This window comes from Pteropus alecto, unplaced genomic scaffold (assembly GCF_000325575.1).
Source record: "Pteropus alecto unplaced genomic scaffold, ASM32557v1 scaffold45, whole genome shotgun sequence".
In the NCBI taxonomy this organism is placed as follows: Eukaryota; Metazoa; Chordata; class Mammalia; order Chiroptera; family Pteropodidae; genus Pteropus; species Pteropus alecto.
The window spans coordinates 3,440,949-3,463,942 of record NW_006442491.1 but is presented as its reverse complement, the minus strand read 5'-3'; the positions used below and the strand labels follow the sequence as shown (position 1 = coordinate 3,463,942).

General features: G+C 37.0%; 1 protein-coding gene across 1 annotated transcript in view; it reads left to right on the top strand.

Annotated features, from left to right (window-relative positions):
* SLC24A3 (solute carrier family 24 member 3) overlaps positions 1 to 22,994 on the top strand; it is a 457,276-nt gene that overhangs the window by 156,400 nt on the left and 277,882 nt on the right. The window lies entirely within an intron of this gene.

The following is a 22,994-nucleotide window of genomic DNA, read 5'->3' as shown; positions in this document are numbered from 1 at the left end:
AATAAATGAAAAGACATCCCATATTCATGAATTAGAAGACTTAATATTGTTCAGATGTCAATACCACCCAAAGCAATCTACCGATTTAATGCAATCTCTCTATCAAAATCCAACAGTGTTTTTTGTAGAAATAGCAAAATTCATTTAGAATCTCAAGGGACTCTGAAGAGCCAAAATAATTTTGAAAAAGAAGAACAAAATTGGACATATTTCCTGACTTCAAACTTATTACAAATCTATAGTAATCAAAAAGAGTGTAATTCTGGCACATTGACAGATGTATAGACCATTGGAATAGAATAGAGAGCCTAGAAATCAACCTTTGCATATACGGTTGACAAGGGTGTCAAGATCATACAATGGAGAAAGGACAATCTTTTCAACAAATGGTATTGGGAAAACTGGATAGTCACATGCAAAAGAATGAAATTGTACCCGTATCTTACACCATATGCAAAAATTAACCTAAAATTGAACAAAGACTAAACATAAGACCTAAAACTATAACACTCTTGAAGAAAACATAGGGCAAAAGCTTCACAACACTGAATTTGGCAATGATATCTTGGATATGACATCAAAAACATAAGCAACAAGAGTAAAATTAGACACTGGATTTCATCAAAATTTAAAACTTCTGTGTATCTAAAGACATAATCAATTGAGTGAAAAACCTATAGAATGGAGTAATATATTTGCAAAACATATATATGATAAAGGGTTGCTATTCAGAATACATAAAAAACTCTTACTGGTCAACAACAAAAACACAACCCAATTAAAAAATAAGCAAAGGACTTGAATAGACATTTCTCCAAAGAAGATATGCAAACGGCTAACAAATGTATGATAAGATGCTCTATATCATTAATCATTAGGGGAATGCAAATCAAAACCACAATGAGATATCATCTCACATCCATTAGAATGGCTGCTATAAAAAAAAAATACAGAACACAACAGGTGTTGCTAAGAATATGGAGAAATTAGAACCCGTATACATTGTTGGTGGGACTGTAAAATGGTGCAGCTGCAATGGAATACAGTATAGTAGTCCTTCAAAAAATTAAAAATAAAATTACCATATGATCCAGCAATTCCACTTCTGGATATGTATTCAAAATAATTGAAAGCAGGCTCTCAAAGAGATATTTGTACACTTACATTCATAGCAACATCATTCACAATAGCCAAGAGGTAGAAGGAAACTAAATGTCCAAGAATGAATGAATGGATAAACATACAATAGAATACTTTTCAGCCTTACGAAGGAAGGAGATTCTGACATATGCTACAAGATGGATAAAACTTGAAGACATACTAAGTGAAATAAACCAGTTATAAAAAGGCAAATACTGTATGATTTTACTTATTTGAGGTATCTAGAATAGTCAAACTTATAAAAACAGAATGAAGAATGGCTGGTTGCCCAGAGTTGGAGGATGGGGAGGGAAGAGATGTTTAAAGTAGACAGAGTTTCAGTTTTGCGAGGTGAAAAAGTTCTGGAGATTTGTTGCACAACAATGTGAATAAACAACACTAGTGAACTATACACTTAAAAAAGATTAAAATAATACATTTACATTATTTTTATTTTGCCACAATTAAAAAAATTACTCATAATCCCACCACTAGAATTAACCACTCTTAACGTTTTGGTGTATAACTGTTAAATTTGTAGATTTTTTCCCTATGCATGTGTGTTTGCAAATATGTGTGTGCATACACACGTACCAATAGACCATTTGTTGTGTTGGCCTGACAGAGTTGTAGGCACATGGAGAGGATACAAATGAAAGGAGAGCAGACGGAGAGGGAATCCAGTAATTATAGCGAAACCTCGTTGTGCTCTTGTAATTAAATGTTGATGTCAGAGCACTGTGGGAACAGAGCAGCATGATTTTGCAAAGGATCCATTTGCCAGGATCATATGGTGTCAAAAAATATGCAGTCATGTTGAATCAGTTGGGTTTTAAAGTATGAGTAGGAATTTTATAGGCAGAGAAAAAAGATTAGAGCATTCCAGCAAGAAGGATACCACATGGGATGGAATGGAGTTGTAAAAGGCTGTATCAGTTTGGAAAACAGTGACAAAGTCTGTGTATGAGGTGAGAGCATTAGGGTGGGGCAGGCAGTGGCTAGGCCTGTGCCCAGAGAATGTGGTTTGGGGCCAGAACTTGGGGCTTCAGTCTTCTAGCTTTCAGACAACAGAGGTATTCCCCTTCTTGCCAGAGAGATGGGTGTTTGTTTTTTAATAATCAGAGCGAAATTTGGGCTACAACATAACATTAAAATGATCACCAGGAATCAGTTGTCTCTGCAAAAGTTATACTGTAGCCCTTGAAAATGACTATTTACTGCTTTGAAAAAGGAAATCACCCATATCCTGGTGCTCCCAGAGGATTAAACTTAATGTGTGTGGGGCTTGATTCAAAAGGTGGTCTTCTTTTTCTGTTGCTTTTCAAATCTATATACTTTAAAATAGATCAAGCAGTGAGTCCAGAGGATTTATTAATCTTTGCTGTCTAGAATAGTGTTATCTGATGGAGATATAGTGCAAAAGGCATATGTACTTTTAAATTTTCTAATAGTTACATTAAATAAAGTAAAAAGAAGTGAGTGAAATTAACTTTAAAAATATTTTTTATTTGTCTACGGCCATACCACCCTGAACGCACCCGATCTCATCTAAAAATATATTTCATTTAACCCATTTTGTTCCTGTTGAAATAATATTTCAACATGTATTCAATATAAAATTATTAGTAAGATATTTTCAGTCTCTTTTTATATTAAGTCTTCAAAATCTGGTGTATATTTTACACTTACAGCACATCTCAATTCAGACTAGCCACATTTGGAGTGCTTAGGAGCCACATGTCATTGGTGGCTTCTGTGTTGGACAGAGCAGGTATAGAACATAAACGGTTTAAGAGAAATAAATATTAGCCATGTGTTCTCTAACCCAGCTGTCCCCAACCTTTTTGGCATCAAGGACCAGTGCTCCTATGAGAATCTAATACCTACCTGATGATCCGAGGTGGAGCTGAGGTGGTGATGCTAGCACTGGGGAGCGGCTGCAAATACAGATGAAGCTCCACTTGCTCCTCTGCTGCTCACCTCCTGCTGTGCAGCCCGCTTCCTAACAGGCCACAGACTGGTACCAATCCGAAGCTCAGAGGGTTAGGGACCCCTGCTCTAACCCTTTGGTTGGGATAAAACATAATCAGGATCAGCATCCTTTTTAAAGACTTTGCTCACAGCACAGATCAAATTACTTCCCTGGCATTTAGGAAGGTTTAAGCTGATAGAGTATAATTTTCACTGACACTTCCATTTGCCAGCATCATATGGTGTCTAAAAAATATGCAGTCATGTCAAATCATGGTAATTAGTGCCAGAAAAAAATCTTGTCAAGGATATGTATGCAGACTCTATCACCTCCACTTGCCAACCTTGCCTACGGATGTTCTTTTGTGTTTTTATCCCAGTCAACAGAACCAAATTCAGCTTCAGTATACATTCGCATGGCCTGTGTTTGTATGAGTGGGATTGAATTTAGAAGAGAACTTGGCCTGAGGGTAAATGAGAAAGTGGTCATTAACATCACTAAATATGCAAGGTAGCAAACACAAAATCGTGCATAAGACCCTTTGATATGTATTTGTATATATGTGTGCATTTCAACCCAGCTCAGTAGAATTAATGTTTTCAGTCTCAATGTAAGCAAATTCTACCTACTTTTCAAATTTTCCCTCATTTCATATGATGCATATTTTTAACATACAGATTTGGAATTCTTAATCCATACATTATCTTTTTTTCATTAACAAATTTTCTTCTGTAAGCCATATGATTTCCTCCCTTCAAAATATAAGTGATTTGTTTTTTATCATACCAGTTAGGTTCTTGCCAAAGCTATGAAATAGTCATTTGAGATGCATATCTTGAAGCTCAGCCTTTCAATCAAGATAACAAACCAGTTGGAAACCACAGCAATTGGAAAGAAAATAGGACTTGAACCTAGAAGTTTAGCAGTGTTTCAAAATTTGAACAAAAACAAAATCCTAAAAACAACTTAATAGACAACAGACATTTGTTGTCTTAAAAAAAATGGTCTTTTTTTCTTTAGCTCTTATTTCATTTTATCTTGAAAATATTAACCTTTTTCTAAATGTAGGTAGTTACAAAGAGAAAGATTATACTTTTTTAAAAAAAGTGGTAATTAAACAGATAAGGAGAACAAAGTGAACACTAAAGTTTGGGGCTGGAAAAAATAGTGAGGATCTTTATGTCCATTATATAAGTTAGAAGCATCCAAAAAAGAACATAATTTGGAATTGTGCAGTCGTGTGAGAGTCTGGAAGAAGAGTATTATACCACAAGCTTTGCTCTCTGAGGAAGTAAGATTTCGATAGGAAGTGAGATTTCAATAGGAAATGAGATTCCAATAGGAAGTAAGATCCAATAGGAAGTGAGAGGGTAATAGGAAGTGAGGAACCTGGCTCATTCTTTCTCAATCAGAGCAAGGGAAAGATTCACCTGCAGAGGAAATCAACACCATTTTCTTGAAACTCTGCTTTAGAAGAATGTAATCTACTTTACTGAGGTATGGATATCATACTTTTCTATCTCAGCCAGTTTCTCTTAAATCTTTCCGTTTAACTTATTTCAAGAATTGGAGCCTTCTCTTTTTTTCCCATTGGTAAGCATTTCTTTTTGCCTTATGATTTAACCTGAGACTCCTAACTGACATACTTTCATTACTTTAACTTTAATGCAACATAACTTTTTTCTTCTACCAAGAAAAAAAAAGCCTATTGGGATTTTGACTGAGATTGTGTTGAATCTATAGATCAAGTTAGAGATAACTGACATCTTAACAATGAGTCTTCTAATATATGAACATGGTATATCTCTCCATTTATTTTGGTGTTTAATTTCTCTCAGCAATGTTTTATAATTTTCAATGTACACATCTTGCACATCTTTTGTCAGATTTATCCCAGATTTATCATATTTTTGATAACTATTGTAAATTACTTTACTTTTTAAACTTTATTTTTGGTATTTTGTTTTAATGTCAAGTTTTTTTAATTTTAATTAGTTTCAAGTATACAGTACATTGATTAGATATCTATATAGTTCATAAAACAATCCCCCCAATTGCTCCCTCCCTCTTAGCCACTATTAGCCAATATATTAATGCTAACTGCATTCCTTATGCCATGCTCCCCATCCCCGTGACCATCCATCAGCTACTAATTTGTACTTCTTTAACCCTTCATCCCATTCTCCCAACTCCCCTCTGTTTGTCACCAAATCGTCCACTATATTTGCGAGTCTGTTTTTGATTAGCTTGTTCTTTTTATTCCTTAGATTCCGCATATAAGTGAAATCATATAGTGCTTATCTTTCTCTCTGACTGAAATATCTTCTAGATCCATCAAAGCAATATCTTTTTCCATCCCCTTCCTTTTAGTCTCTGTGTGTCTTTTAATGTGAAGTGAGCCTCTGATAGGCAACATGTAGGGGTTTTGTTTTCTTATACATTCATTCACTCTATCTTTTAGTTGGAGCACTTAATTCTTTTCCATTTGAGGTACTTATTGGTAGGAATGTAGTTGTTACCATTCTTTATTCTTTATTCCTGTTTTTGATACATGTTTTTTCCTTCTTAAAGAAGTCCCTCCAACATTTTCTGTAATACTGGCTTGGTGGTGATAAATTCCTTTAGTTTATTTTTGTCTGGGAAGCACTTTCTGTCCTTCAACTCTAAATGATAGATTTGCTGGATAAAGTGTTCTTGGTTGTATATCTTGGGTCTTCATCACGTCGAATATTTTGTGCCAAGCCCTTCTGTCCTGTATAGTTTCTTTTGAAAAATCAGCTGTCAGTCTTATGGGTGTTCCTTTGTAGGGAACTATCTGCTTTTCTCTTGATGCTTTTTAATATTCTTCCTTTGTATTTAATTTAACCTTTGGCATTTTAATTATGCGTCTTGGTGTGTACCTCTTTGGATCCCTGGTTTTTGGGATTCTCTCAGCTTCTTGGGGTTTTATGTCCATTTCCTTCACCAGGTTGGGGAAATTTTCCATCATTATTTCTTCAAACAGCTGTTCGACATCTTGATTTTCTTCAAGTACACCAATCCAACAGATATTTTGACCCTTAATTATGTCCCAAATGCTCCTTAAATTATTTTTATAGTCTTGGTATCTTTTTTCTTGCCATTCTGATTGAGTGCCCTTGGCTTTCCAATCCTGTAGATAGATCATTTGATCCTTTTCTTTATTCACTTTGTTTATATTTTTGTTTATTCCATTTAATATACTTCTCATCTCAGATAATGTGTTCTTCATTTTAGACTGGTTCCCTTTTATAATTTCCATTTCCATTTTTATATTCTTTATCTCTTTGTTGAAGTTCTCGCTGAATTTATCTACACTTCCCAAAAGTTCATTGAGCATCTTTATAACCAGTGTTTTGAACTCTGCATCTTTTAGATTATTGACTCCATTATATCTGGATCTGTTCTGTTCTGTCATATGGTTTCTGCTTCTTTGTCTTCCCATTTTGGCTGCCTTTCCGTGTCTGTTTCTATGTACTAAGCAAAGCTCCTAAGTCCCCCGGTCTTATTAGTGTGGATTTGTGAAGTGGCACCATCCTGAGAGGGGTTCAGCTGCAGGCCAAATTTAGCTCAAGCCTGTGCCCCTCCGGGGCCACCTGTTAAGATTCATCAAGCAATCTACAGCTGCTGTGCTTATAGTTGCCTCAAAAGGCCACACCAGAAATGGAGGCCAGCTGCCTCCACCAGTGTGAGTCTCAGCAAGGAACACCTGACTTGCTGAGGCTATACCTGGATGTGGCTTGGGTGGGGACATGAGTTGGGGGAGGTGGGGTTTCAGAGAATCCTTTGAGTGGAGTGACCTCTGTTATCCAGTTTGATGACGTCTCAACTGTGGTGGTGTTGTGTCCATGCACTGGAAGCAGGGAGGGCTCAACAGGGAACAATGGAGACTGCCAGCACTTCTGTACAGAGTTAGACTCACCTTGGCTCTCACTCCGTCAATGTCTCCCTGTAAGTCCCTGGTGACCCCTGCACACAGCTGAATCAGCACTGGTGCTCAGAGCGAGCAGGTCCGCCACCCCGAAAATCTGCTCATGGATGTGGCCCCTTTAAGAGGCATCTGCTGCTGCCACTGCCAGTCTCGAGCAGCTGAGTGAGAAGTAGAAAGAGTAAACATCCTTGTCTTGGTCCTTATTAGGGGAAAAGCATTCAGTCTTTCACCATGTAGTATGATATAAGTTGTAGACTTTTTGCAGATGTCCTTTATCATCAAGTGATGAAGTTCCCTTATTTTCCTAGTTTGCCGAGAGTTTTTATCGAGTGGATATTGGATTTTGTCAAGTGTGTTTTATGCATCTTTTGAGATGATCATATGGTTTCTTGGTTTTAATTTGTTAATATGGTGGATTACCTCAATTGACTTGTGAATGTGAAACCAGCCTTGACACCCCAAATATATCTCATTTGGTCATGATATATTATCCTTTGTACATATTGTTAGATTCAATACGCTAAAATTTTATTTAGAAGTTTTGTATCTGTGATCAAGAGAGATATTACTCTATAGTTCTCTTTTCCTGTAATATCTTTGTTTGGTTTTTGGTAATTGACAGAATAATACTGGCCTCATAGAATGAGTTGTCTGGGAGCTGGAAGAGTTTGTTAGGATTGGTACTATTTATTTCTTAAATATTTGGTTAGATTTTACCATTGAAGCCATCTGGGCCTAGAGTTTTGTTTGTGTTAGATTTTTAAATACAAATTCAATTTATTTACTAGATAGAGAGCTATTCAAATTATCTATTTTTGAATGAGCTTTAGTAGTTTGTGTTTATCAAAGCATTTGTTCATTTCATCTGAGTTGTTAAACTTATTATCATAGCCGAGTTGTTCATAATATTTACCTGTATCCTTTTAACATATGTATAGAATTTGTATTGATGTCACCTTTCTCATTCCTGAGTTGTTAATTTTACTGATAATCTCTAGAACCAACTTTTAGTTTCATCAATTTTGTCTTTTCCTTTTTTTGTTTGTTTGTTTTCTATTTCATTAATTCTTGCTCTGATTTTTATTATTTTCTGTCTTCTAGTTACTTTGGATTTAATTTTTTAACCATTTTATTGAAGTATAATCGACATACCAAAAGCTATGTATGTATTGAATGTATGCTGTGGACATTTAGAGACATTGATGAGTTTGGAGATAGTAAATATCTGTGAAATAATCACTACAAGCTATGCCATAAGCACATCCATCACCTTTAAAAGTTTGTTCCCGCTCTCTTTCTGTGTGATAGGAACACTTATGGTAAGATCTACCCTCTTAGAAAAAAATAACTATAAATGATGCTGCATGATAGATTTCTAGGATTTATTCATCTTTTATAACTGAAACTTTGTATTCTTTGATTAATACCTTCCTGTTTCCTCCTCTCCCCAGCTCTTGGCAACTGTTACTCTACTCTATGCTTCTATGAATTTGACTGTTTTAGATGCCTCATATAAGTGGTATCACATAGTACATGTTCTTCTGTATTTGGCTCATTTCACTTAGTATAATGTCCTCTAGGTTCATTCAGTTGTTACAAATGACAGGATTTTTCTTCTTTTTTTTAAGACTGAATAATATTCTATTGTATGTATATGACACATTTTCTTTATCCATTCATCCATCCATGGACATTTAAGTTGCTTCCTTGTCTTGGCTATTGTGAATAATATTGCAGTGAACGTGGGAGTGCAAATATCTCTTTAAGATCCTGATTTAAATTCCTTTGGACGTATACCCAGAAGTGGGATTGCTGGAATATATGGTAATTCACTTTGGGGACTATAGTGAATTAAAATGCTTGTACACAGGAAAAGAAACAATCAACAAAATAAAAAGGCAATCTGTAGAGTGAGAAATTGTTAACTATATGTCTGAGAAAGCATTAATATCCAAAATACATAGGTAGCTCCTAAAAATCAATAGCAAAACAAAAACAAAAACCACACTAATAACCTAATTTAAAAATAGGCAAATGAACTGAATAGACATTTCTCCAAAGGAGGAAAAAGGTACATGAAAAGGTACTCAACACCACTAGTCATCAGAGAAATGCAAATCAAAACCATAATGAAATATCACCTCATACTTGTTAGGATGACTGTAAATAATAGTAGTAGTAGTAGTAGTAGTAGAAGTAGTAGTAGTAGTAGTAGTAGTAGTAGTAGTAGTAGTAGTAGTAAAGATAAGAAGATAAGTGTTGGCAAGGATGGCAAGAAAAGAGAACCCTTGTGTGCCTTCGGTGGGAATGTGAAATGGTGCAGCCACTGTAGAAACTAGTATAGAGGTTGCTCTTTTCCTAACTTTTTAGGGTAGAAGCTGAAGTCATTGATTTGGGACTTTTCTTCTTTTTCAACATAGGTATATCATGTTATATAATTCCTCTTACTTGGTGGCATCCACAAAGTTTGATATGGTGTTTTACTTTTATTCACTTCAAAATGCTTTATAATTTCTCTTTGCATTCTTTTTTGACATACAGATTATTTAGAAATGTAATGAACACATATTTTGTTTCCAAACATTGAGAAGATTTTTCAGGTGTCTTTCAATAATTGATTTCTAATTTAATTCCATTATAGATAGGGAAAAAACTTTGTATGAATTGATTCATTTTAAAGTGAGGCTAATCTTATTACTCAGCATCTTCTTTATTTTGATACATGTTCTATGTGCACTTGCAAAGAACATGCGTCCTGTTGTTGTTGGGTTGGGTGTTCCACAAATGTCTGTTAGTTCAAGTTCATTGATAGGATTACTTAAGCCTACTATCTCCTGACTTACTTTCTATTTATTATATTAATTATTGAGAGAGGGGTGTTGAAATACTCTTAGTTCTCTGTTTTCTTTTGGATTGTTTTTATTACTATATGTTGAAGGTCACTAAGTTTTTCTTCTGAAATATTCAATCTGCCATTAATCTTGTCCAGTATATTTTCATCTCAGATATTGTGTTTTCATCTAGACAAGCTCAGTTTGAATCTTGTAAATATCTTCCATGTCTCTACATAACTTTTAAATTATGGAATACAGTTATAACACCATTTTAATGTCCTCGTTTTCCAATTCTAACATCTGTCAATTTGGGGTTGGTTTTGACTGATTGATGTATCTTCTCATTATGGGTTCTATTTTCCTGTTCACCTCATGACTGGTAATCTTCGACTAGCTCTCTAGACATTGTCGAGCATTTTTGTATTTCTATAAATATTCTTGAGTTTTGTTCTGGAATTCATTTAAGTGGAAAAGTGAATCTTTATCTCCATGTCGGCTTCTGGAGGAACCCAAATGAAGACTGGTGGTTGCATAGGGATGATTTATAAGCCTGAGGAAGGGCAGATTCAACTAAGGCCAAAATCTCTTTTTAATGTAATGTTTTAAAAGAAGAAAGAAAGAATTGCTACTCTAAAGCTCTAATCTAAAGATTAGATAGAAGCTTCGGAGGAATGATCGCAAAATAATCAAATCCATGATGATCTCAGTAAGAATAAGCCAGAAAATGAAGAGTCCATTTAAGGAAAGCAGATTTGCTTAGGTTTTTCTCTCCAGCTGTTTTTTCCTGACAATTATATGAAAAGTGACAGATGAATGCAAATATTGGAGCTATTATTCAATATCCTCAAGTTTTCTTCAGAAACAAATGAACCATGTCTTAGGACAGAAATGACAAGAAACCAACCAAGAACTTAGCCCAGACTCCACAGAGTTAAGGCACATAAGGGAATGAGGCCATTCCCTCAAAGAGAAGTACAATGAAACAGCCAGTGACAGAGGGGTGATATTGAGAAGGAAGGAAGTTGAAAGGAAGTTATTGCTGGTACAGGGCGTGAAAATAATAAAAAACAAACAGAGCATTTTAATATATTGGACAGTTGGAAAGGATCAGAGAAGTAAGTTTTTTTTGACAGATAAAAGCTTTTAAAATCTCACTTCTGTGCTTTCAGAAAAGATCAGCAGTGAACATTCAGCTGCAGCTAGCTCTGGTTATGATGTTAGGAAGGGAGGCAAAACCCAGAGAGGGAACAATGTGGTCCAGGATGACCCAGAAATATAGCATGTGTTGAGCTAAGCAGGCTTTTAAACAATACTGTCCAAAAGAACTTTCTGTGATGGTGGAAATGGTCTATGTTTGCACTGTCCGAGACAGTAGTCATTGGCCACATATGGCTATTGAGTACTTAAAAGGTGACTAGTGTGACTGAGGAACTGAATTTTTAATTTTACTTAACTTTAGTCACTATAAATTTAAATAACCACGTGTGATTAGTGGCTTCTATATTAGACAGCCGAGGTCTGAAATATGTACCCCCAGGTAATTTGAGCTGTTACTAAGGAGCCGCTATCCTATCACTTTAAGACTTCACGTAAGAGATGAGACATCATCAGAGAATGAGCCAGAGGACTGGGGAGGGCCATTGTTATTTCTCTACTTTTCCATGAGAAGTGTGACCCTGGCCCTGGTTTGTCCAACGTCTTACTGTATGTAGAATGGTAACTGTTATGCAACATCTTAATGCCTATAAAATTTGCCGTTAATTAATTAATTAATTCAAGAAGTAGTTATTGAGTAAAACATATGATTTTAGCTCTGGGGACAAGGTGATGCACAAAAAGACCCAGTCTTTGTCCTTATCCTCATGGAAATGACAATCTAGCAAGAGGAGCAGACATGAGACTAATTATCACATCAATTCATTTGATTTTAACAATGAAAAGTACTGTTAATAAGCAGAGTGCTGTGAGAACAAATAACAGAGACTCATATTAATCTGAGAATAACAGGGGAGCTTTCATGAGGAAGTGACCTTTAAGTAGGAGTTAGTCTGGTGAAGATGTAGGCATGGTGGCCAGGGAAGGGCATTCCAGGTACACCGGCCCTGGGGAGAGAAGGACTTTCAGGTGTTGTAGGAACCATAAGATTCCAGTTGAGCCCGATTTAAAGAATTATAAATATTGGCAGGTGGTAGAGCCTTTAGGGGCAAAAGAGTTGAGTGGTTTTTCCAACCTTTTATTGTTAGCAGTGGAAACTTTTACTCAATAAAATTTTATTATGCCCTCATAATAAAACAAATGAAGGCAGTTGTGCTGCCCCTCCCCTAAGCTTTAGGGCTTGATAGTTGGAAAACACTACTAGAGTCAACTCTTCTCTTTTCACAGATAAAAAAATTGAGACTCAGGGCAAGCATGTGACTTCATTAAGGTCCCATAGCTTGATAAGGACAAAGGGAAACCAACACTGCTGTCATCTGGCCCCCACTCACCCTGCATGAGTTCTTTCAGTTTCACTGCAAAGGAAAAATTTTGAACTTACCACTTGGGATTCCTGGGCACCTCTTTCAGAATTCAGTGCTATTCAACTGATATTTTTGAGCACCTATTATATTTGCCAGGTACTCTCCTGGGAGCTGGGAAATGTCACTTAACAAAACAGGCCATAGTTCTCTGTGCAGCTAAATTTTTGTGAACTTATATTCAGACAATAAAATATTGGGCTAGATAAGCTAATGGCCTTTCTAGTTGTGGAAATCTTTAGGTTCTTATGGCATAACACTGTGGGCAAATAGAAATGCCCTTATCCACCTGCCATGGTGGTGTACATAGAAGTGAAAAATCATATGGTCACCGAGAGCCTCTGTGTACGTGGTACTTAGTAAAGAAACAAGCCTAAAGGGGTTCCTCATGTTACCCTGGTTATTTCCCTGAGTTGCCTTCGGCTTCCTTCCTCATAGTTCTCTCACCTGATTCCCAAGCAAGATGGTCTTGTACTCTTGGTTTCTTTCAAACCTATAGGGGTGAAATGGTTTAATTTTTTAAGATCTCACTCGTTTTCTTTCTTTGGGTGTTCGAACAGAGATAGCAGACAGTGTGATACACCCAAAAAGGGTTCTTCCCCAGCGACAACGAGGCAGTGTCCAAGGAGGTGCTCTAGCCTTAGGGTGAGCTCTTGCTGGGCATGGTTCTTTCCAAAAGTCAGAAATTGCCTTTGCCCCCTGAGATGGTCTGGAGTCTTAATTCCAAGTTCTAGTGTATTTCTTCATAGTCCCTGGTCACCATGTCACTGAGAAGGCCCACTTTTGGCATCCTGTCCAGCATGAAGGGCTTGAGGATCAGTTGTGGTATCACCAAACCCAGGCCTTGGGACTCCCACTGCAGTGCTTATTCCACCAGGCTCTTCAGAAAATGAGGATCCACCACTAGACCATCAGTCTCAAGTCCATCTTAATATTTCTTTGTGAAGTAAAACAGGTAGGAAACCAGATTCATGTTTGAGAAAACAATATTTGAGTGAGCTTTCTATCAGTGATATTCTAGCTGCCTCAAATTCCTTTTCATTTTGAGGCAGGGCATAAACAAATAACCAAAATGTCATTGATACCCTGGCCACATGTATAGAAACACAACAGAAACTTAAAATATAGGGAGGCAACCTGGGTTTCATCACAATAGTAGAGACATAATTTCAGTTGTATACACTTTGACAATTGGTGTTTTCTCTACATTTTCATCAAAAATCATCCTCACATAAGTAACCTAATGCCTAGTAGTACATTTGACATCAGCACCATTTCCAACCAGTTTAAAACAAACCCAGTCCTTGAAGTAGTTGAAGAATTTAATTTTATTTCTACTAAGAAAAATTACCGAAAGGTGCAGCTGCCTGGGCTAATTAGACCATTTACACTGGACAGTATAAAATTAAGGTGTTTTTTTCTTTTGGTAGAGGGAACTTCAGGTGAAACAATGAGACAGTTTTAACACATAGAATTGGAAATATATTCATGTTTGTTCAGTAAATGATTTTCTGTGCTGAAGGATTGTGTTATTAAATACTTGGCCGCAATGGAATTTTAAAAAGGAATTTCTAAAAGTCGGATTTTGAATTGCCTCATAGAACTTGCTGAAATCCTGTGCTGGCCTTTCCTTCTTTGTTTGATTGCTTCAGAAAAACTCTTAGAAATCAGTCAGAGAGGCTTAATGTCCTTCAACAATGTTGAGGTGGCCTGACCTAAGGTGCTCAGAGTTTTACCAGAATGTTTAGTGTTCTTAAATATACATTGTGTGTGTGTGTGTGTGTGTGTGTGTGAGAGAGAGGGAGAGCAGGGGAAGAAAATAAAACTGGTAATTTTAAAAAGTAGAGAGAGAGAGAGAGAGAAAGAGAGAGAAAGTATGAGAATTTGAATATTTGAATCATATCCATCATATCCTATCTGGAAGATTCCATTTTCTTGAAATTCCACATGAGTATCTTTGTTCTTACATGTGAGAACAGTTGTAAAATTATAGAGAATTTGTGAAGTTGATCTAGAAATGGAGGGCCTGGAGATCAATTTTACAGCTTTTCTGCCTCTTTTTTTTTTCCTTTAACGTCTATACATTAAGAGAATTGACTTTTAGAGCTTCATTGAGATTCAGTCGATTTCATTCAAAAATGTTTGAGAGTCCATTCTATGCCATTCTGCTCTAAACAAACAGGATATGATTCTTACCTTAAAGGAATCTACAGTCTAGAGGGGTATGAAGACACACAAGACAAATTTATTACAATATAGAGTAATCAATGCAGTGAGAAGAGTAGGGACAAGGTATAGGAGTATGATTTCTTTTTTAAAAGAGTGAAAAACATAACAAAATGGGAAAAAGTTAAACGTGAGGGTCTGGAAATGCAGCAGGGGTATGTGGCGTTCTCCTTGTCCTCAGTGGCCCGTTCAGTTCCCTGACAGGAATGAGGCAGCGCCATGGCATCTGCATCCCACTGCATGGATGAGGTTTTTTGTTGCTTTTTCTATTGTATGCGAGAGAAACTTCCTACCCCATTTATAAGGTGCAAGGTTGCAAAGATACAAGTACAAGCCTCAGGGATGGAGCCAGTAAGAGATGCAGTTGGCAAGACATGTGGTACTCCCAGGTCCCCCTCACAGACAGACATCACCTTTCCATCATGGCCCTTTTTTCTGTTGATTTGACAAGATGATGACTCAGGCAGTTCTACAATCAGTGAGGCTGACACCAAGAGGGAACCTGTTGACTATTACCAGAGGATCTGTTTCTGAAAACTGAGGAGGAGGTGGGGGCTTACTGGGTTTTTCGATTCAGGAACAAGGAGGCTTCCAAGGACCAGGGCCAGTTCTTGTCAGCAAGTTCATGGGCCAAGGGTCTTGGCTATCTTGGGAGAGCATTAGGGCAGCAGTGCTGAGAGGCTGTCTAAGAAGGTCCAAGATAAATAAATAATTTTGGGGTCTTTTTTGGTGATCACTTGAATAATGGATTGGGAGATTTGGGGATAGTCGGAAGTACCATTCAGATGGAAAGTATTTGTCCTCTAGTTTCTCTGTGTCCCGACATTATGTCCCAATTTCTGTCTTCCTCTTGGGAGTCAAGGAAGGGGCAGGCCATGCTCTGATGGTGCTCCAGCTGCTTCAAGCATCGAGGGAGGCCACCGGGCAAAGCAGAGCTGCCTTTTATGTCAGAAACAGGAGGAAAAGTAACAACAAAGTTTTCCTGGCTTAAGAAGAACTACAGAAGAGAAGCAGCAGAAAAAGATCTTTAGGGAGAATAAACGAATCACAAAGGTGTCTATTTTGGGAGTCTAGTTATTTACTGGTGATTAATCTCAGGCATGGAAATAAAAAAAAAAAAACAGTAAAAAACTAACCTACGATGACAACAACGATGAGAATAATCATTTAGATGTGTCAGTTTACCCTTTGTGTTCCGTGTTATATATTTTCCCTTTCTCCACCATATTGATTGCTAAACCTTCTATGGTTTAGCAAGGAAATGTTGTCAATGGTGTGTTTCTGTCATGGTGCTCACACCACACCCTAACTATCTAATCATCCAAAAAGAATTTGGCAGAAGGTATCAGTGAGATAGGAGTATGTTTTTATGCTTCTTTCTACTTTAGTGGGGGTTGGGGTACTGCAAGGGTAAGGAGAGCTGGTAGTTCTAGTGGTTGTATAGGAGTAAACCGGTAAAACTGGTTCCTTCTTTGAACATTCTTTCTGTAACACTTAAAAAATACCTACTGTTTGCAAACCACCTCTAAGAATAGATGAGAAGGTGGAGACCTCAAAAAAAATGGGATAAAAATGGAGAGTACAAATACCTTTAAAGTCAGACACTGGAGAATTTTTTTATTTTACTTTATCTGTAAAAGAAAGACATTTCCATTGAAGAAAATTTGTAAAACGCAAAGTATAAAGAAAAATGTCATCCTAATTTTATCACCCAGAGATATACCATTAATATTTGGTATATTTTTTTGTCATTTTCATGTCCTCAAAAATTCTTTAAAAACATGGTTTTTAATGGCTGCATGATATTTCATCTTTCATCTGAGATTAACACATATAACAATTTCTCCATTTTTTTCAATATTAGATTTGCTTTCGATTTTTAATATTATAGTGTTCTGATAACCATTCTTTGCCAAAATTGGTATCTCCATTTCTGTTGATGTCATCAGGAAAGATTCCTTGAAGCAAAATACTGGCAAAAGGCTTATGGATATTTTAAAGATTAAGAAATTCTCTGGGTATAAAGTACATATGTATAATGTGGCAAATATTATATAGAGTAATTTGCCAAGGAAATAAGATTGACCTTCATGCTTTCATTCATTCATTCATTCACTCATTCATTATTCATTCATTTAAGATACATTTATTGAACCCCTGCTGTCTGCCTTCACCTCTGAGCAAAGGGGTCATAGTAATGAACAAGAGAAAGTTTGATTAGAGGGAAAAGAAACACATTAAAGATCCAGATACTTTCAGAGAGTATTGGGTATGGAGTTCTATGGTCTTGTCATTGAATTATAACATTGAGATTGACTGGTGGAGAGGGGAACCTATAGCTTCTTTAAATTGTAGATCCAGGGAGGCCTCTCTAAGAAGATGACTTGCAGGCCAGGTCCTGAATTACAAGGACATGCTTTGCAAAGACCTGGGAGTTGACCTTTCTCAAAATAGTGCAAAGGCCATGCCTGGGCCCTCTGTGTTAAGGTGAGGGAGGTCAGAGACAGGGCTGGAGGGGCGGCCAGGGCCAAGTACAGTGGAGCTAAGGAAGCAAGAACATGAGTGCAGATGTTGACATTGAGGCATCTGGGGGGCAGGATGTACCCCATCAGGTGAAGACTTGGGTGCATAGCTTTTGGTCAGGACACATGGCCTAAGGAGGAGGACATCTTGTACTTGTTCTGACCACTAAACCAGAAAAGAGTCCGGGCACATTTATGGGTTAGCCACCACGTCAGAGGTTGCAGCACAATTAGATGCAAACGTCTGTTAGGAGAAGGAGTTGAGGAGGATAAATTCTTACACAACTATAGCAGAAAGGAGAAAATAAACCAAGTGTCAAGCTAGGAAATGGTGTAATAAATTATAGTAGATCCATAGTGTAAAATATTATTCCACTGTTTAAAATCATGGTTGTGAAGAATTTAAATAACATAGGAGAATGCTAATAATGCTATATGTTAAGTTTAAAAAGATCTAAAACTATATATAACAGCACAGTTATGTAAAAAAATACATACATACACAAAATATATATGAAATAGAGTGGTCTCAAATGTTAACAGTGGATGTATCTGGGCAGTCAGATTATAGTTATCTTTAATTTTTGTCTTTATACTTTTCTGCATCTCCACATTTTGAAGGATTTATTCATAGCATCTCTGATCTGGAAAATAATATACAGAGATGCTTTTTTGAATGCCAGAATTAAATGAAATTCATCATGCAGATATTCAATTTCAGAACAAGGAATAGTAGTAAGAATAGGAGCCTTTTAGAAAACCGTTAAAAGGAGCCAGCGAACAAAGTAAGTGCCTTACAAGGAGCCTGGAGATTTTATCAAACACCTTATTAGAGGCCTAGAAAAAAATACTTACAAAGAGGCAAGGAGATGTGGTTCCCAGAGGGGAAAAAATAAGCTACCACCTTGACAAAAAGGCATTAGACAATGTACTTGAAGAAACTGACTGACTATAGCCCCCCAAAAGACAAGAGAATGGAAGGAAAAGAGGAAGCAGTTGCATCACTGTACTTTTTGGTACACATTTAGAGAAGAACAGAAAATGCTGTGCTCTGTTCCGAGCTATTAGATGAGACTCAGGCCATTCCACTGCAAAGAAGGTGAATCAGAGGAAAAGGAAATGCAGGTGAGTGCTAGAGGAGACAGCCAGGGGTTTTATTTTAATATTTAGTCACAGCCCCATCAGGCGCACATGCTCTCCATCTTTAATGGGTGAACCCAGCACAGAGTGATCAGGTCATTTGCCCAGCTTTGCTTTCAAAGCTCGGGAAGGTTAGCCCACTCCTTGCCGGATGCTTGGGGCCGTAAGTGAGGTTCATGCACCCTTCCAGTACAAGTGTTGGAGCGCCTCCCCTGAGCCAGGAACTGTGGAGTCTGTGCCATAGAAAGGGTGACAGTCATTTGAAGACAGACTTGAAAGGTGAAAAACACATGGTCTGGGAAGATAATAAGTATGTATCAGATTGTGAACTGATAAAGTGGTGGAACTGAAGGAAGTATGCTGCTTCATCCCTGACAAGGTTGAAAAATAAGTCTGTGTTTCTGTCAGGTCTGTGGATTCTAAGAAGGCAGAATCAGACGCAGTTTTATTCTCCACTGTAGCTCTAGCACCAACATCATTAGCACATAATAGGTGCTCAGTAAACACTGAAAATAAAGAGATAAAAATCCAGTCAACCATGAAGTTAAGGTACTTCGAAAGGTGGCACTAAAAAGATCTTCACAAATTCACTTATTCTTTCCTATAAATATTTATTGAAATTTTCCTGTATAAGTTACCATCTTGAAAAGAGAAACAAGTTCATAACAAATTTGACTAAATCAATGTGCCCACATTGGATTGTGAAAAGGAGCTGAGTTGGACAACGTTTCTGGAAACATCTCTGCTCTTTTGAGGTGAAGTTTAAAGAGAAGACACATAGTTCCCGCATTCCTTGGTACCTTGAAATGGCCATACATTTATTACTTTGGTTCCTAAATCACTGCCTTTCCAGTCTAGTTGACACTTTCTCTGCTGGTTAGGGCAGTATCCTGTCTAGAGAAAAGATAGGTCATCTACTAGCTCTGGAGGAAGCCTATTTGGTCCTAGGGCCATCATGGCACATGACATGACCCCTTGAGCAGGTGCTCCCACATCACTCTTCTCCTTTGGTGGTCAACTGCTGAGTGTTCTTCACTAGTGCCAACCCACTGTGGGCCTGGAAATAGTCTTTCTTCAGATACCTCTTCCAAAGAGAGTGGTATTTTTTAAGGGGGCAGTGACTCTATGCATGGACACTAGTTTATTTCTCCAGCCCAAGTGTTCAGAATCCTATGGTTATGTTAATTGTCATGTTAGTTGGCAAGAAAATAAAGTCAATATTTGGGAAATGCCAAAATATCTTTGGACTTTTCCTTAGCCATCACAAAGCAGCTTAATGGTAGCTTCAGACCAATTCTAGGGTCTAGATACCTCCAAGGCATTTAGCAACAAGAAGTGGATTGGATTCCTCAGACAGCTGAAGGCTCTGGCCTTTGGAACAGTCTTGTCTTGGTGCAGGAGTGAGTCAGGCAAGCTTGAGGTAGAAATGACTGAAGGAAAATAAATAGGGAGCAATGGACATGTCACAGGAACATCTCCCAAACTTTCTCCCAAAGCGGTGGCCACCTTTTTATTAGTTTGAATAATTGTGGGTTATGGTTTTGAGAAGTGAAAACCCAAATGTCCCACTTTAGCAGCCTCCAATGAAGTCAGTCTCCAGCAGTTGCACGTTATAGTTTGGGGCATAGGGACATCAAATTTCCCTTGATACTTCCAAAATAGTGAAATTTGTTTCTAACATATTTGGTGAACTTCCACTGTGTTCATCTGTCAGGGTATAATAAATTTGCAGTGTGAGCTAAAGAAGGATTTCCCTGTAGCCTCTCCCACACTTGTTCTTCATCATATTTCTGTGAGTATACACAGGGTCATTGCCTCTCCTTCTTTTGCAACAATAAAGGAAATTTTTGAAAATAATTAAACTACAGTGTTATTGAGTAAAGCACTAGGTAGTCTTCAAACCCCAGAACCTAGGAATTTAGAACATTTGGCCTGCAAATTTATCTCATGCTATTTTTGTTCAAATCCATCCACTGCATCTTTGTTTCAAGCCTAATGAAATTAAGCCCTAATAAAATTACTCAGGCAAAGGGAGTGACCTAGACAAAGATAAATGCTCTTGTTGGAGTGGCCAGGCAGGGCTGAAAGCTCATGGAGAAAACCTTCTTATAGGACAAGGATGGGAAAATAATGAAGACTGTGACCACTGAATTTACCTCATGCGTGGAATGTCAAATTAGAAGAGAAAAGGAGAAAGAGAGGGAAGGGGAGAAAAGCGGGGAGTGATTGAAGAAGAACCACCAAAAGTCAATAGCATAGTTACTGGTCCTGATTAAATTATTTCAAGATATCTCAGACACAATATAAGGAGCTCATTTTGGATGCCCTATTGGCTTCATATCTTGCAAGAAAGAGGAAATGGACTTTTTGCTCACAGCCTAAATCCCCTAGACATCCCCATACGTGGACTAATAGCTGAACAGCTTGTAAATCATTACCTGATCAGCTTCTAGCCACTGAACTCCCACTAACTGGCAAGTTCATATTATTTTGTAGGCTTCCTTCTCTTTAACATATCTCTGTTGAACACATTGCAAAGTATCCACAATAAAAACAAAAGATTATCAAAATTGGAAATAGTAGCTTAAATGGGGAAAAAGTCCTAATTTGACACTTGCTATGTGAATGCACCATCATGGTATGAATGCTCTAGTTAGGGAAGTCTCCACAGGCCCAACTGGGACACTCCCATAATCTGTGAGCCCCCGAAGTAATGTTCAACCTTTTTGCCTTTTGGCCACCTACTCAGTCGCTGAGAAAGGCCAAATCCAGAAGTCTAAGTCTGTAGAAATTGGCTTGGACCTGTAGGTAGTCATGTTTTGATAATTTGAGACACTTTTCTGAAAACAAAGGAAGAAAATGGAAAAATGAGAGCATGGGTTTGTGATACCTAATAGAGGATCTTGGACAAAGCCAAGATGCAATGAATGTTTGTAGTATAAATAAATGGTACCAGACAACAAGATTTCTTGGTCTCTATGACAATGGAAAAGAGCAGAAGAATTGGAGAAAATACTGAAGGGTTAGAAAAATTTCCCAACTCCATTTCAAGAAGATGATTAAGTTCCAGGTGGATTGTTTGAGCTGCCTGGTAGCATGTCCAGTCCTGTATAGTAGTCCTGTCCACGAAGATACCTGAAGTTCAAATTCTAGCTATGTTGATTGCCTCCTCTGTTTCATAGTTTTGGTTACTATCAAGGATTCTGACACCCAGTAACCACCTCATACTTACTTTACCCTCAACCCCACTTTTGTAGCATGGACTAATGATCACATTTTGAGTTGCAACGTCCTTTTCTGAAGCAAGTGAAGAGAAGAAAAACAAAAGTCTCTGTGACATTCTATTATAGTTCCCTAGAACAGGAATATTTTCGTAAAGGTTTTTGCTAGAATTGCTTAATGTAGATGCACTGAAAGAAAACATAATGGCAGCGATCAATAGGTTTGACTTCCTAACATTTTTAAATTTCTCTCCATAATGCTATCTCATTAACAAAATTAACAGGCAAACATCAAGCTGAGAAATATTTGAAACAAATAGAACAGAACAAAATGATTAATATTTCTAATATATAAAGAATTCATACAAATCAATAAGAAAAACATTAAGACCCAAAATAGATACCCTGGTAAAGGACAAACAAATCTCCAAAGAGGAAATGCAAATGGCAAATCAACATATGATAAAACATCCAGCCTCACTGGTTTTTAACAAAATGCAAATTGAAATAGCAAAGGGACATCATTTCCTCTATCAAATTAACAAAGATTCTAAAATGATGGTCCGGAAAAAGTTGCAGTGAGATAGAATATTATGTGCTACTCAGGAAAAGCATAGACTTTCTGAAAAACAATCAGCTGATATACGGCAAAAGCTTTAAAATATATAAATGCCCTTTGACTCAAGAAGCTGCTTCTAGAAATGTATCATGAAGAGGTAGTCAGAAGTTTATGTACAAAGACATTTCAGTGCAAAGACATTCTTAACAGACATTTGGTTTATTTAAATATCTATTATAAAAGAGCCAGAGTGCCCCAAATGAGGATGGCTCAATAAATATGGCTTATCTGTTCCATGAAATATAGAACCATTCAGCATGATGTATGTGAAAAGCTTTTCATGCTATGAAAAAACCCTTAAGCTAGAACATTAATGGGAAAAAAATTTTAATTGCTACATGTGAGTTCATCCATATATTTTAAAATGGAAAGAGAGTGGAAGAAAATACCAAATTCTCACTTCAGTTATCTCAGGGTAATGAGTTTACAGAGAACTATTGTATTCTTTTAAAATATTTCCCACAGGTTTTCCAGAAAGGGTATCTCTTCTTTTTAAAATAGAGTAATAATAGCAATCCCTCTTAAGTAAGTATCTTACAGCATGTACTCCATCTGTGTACAACTAACTCATAAATTACATAATGCATTGTATCACGTTGCCCTGTCAGAAAGCTAACACCAAATGTAATGCTTGACCAAAATAGTCTTGACTTTGTATCGAGTTTTATCCCATCTCTCTTTATATCACTTTGTACAGTTTATATTTATTTTTATAGTCCGTACCTTTAATTAGAAACCACTTCATGTTCTTTTTATTTTGAAAATACTTAGCAATTACATTATTAATATATACAAACATGTTTATGAAGTTTTAGAGTTAATGAAAAGCACTGAACACATTTGAGGTCGTGTGTG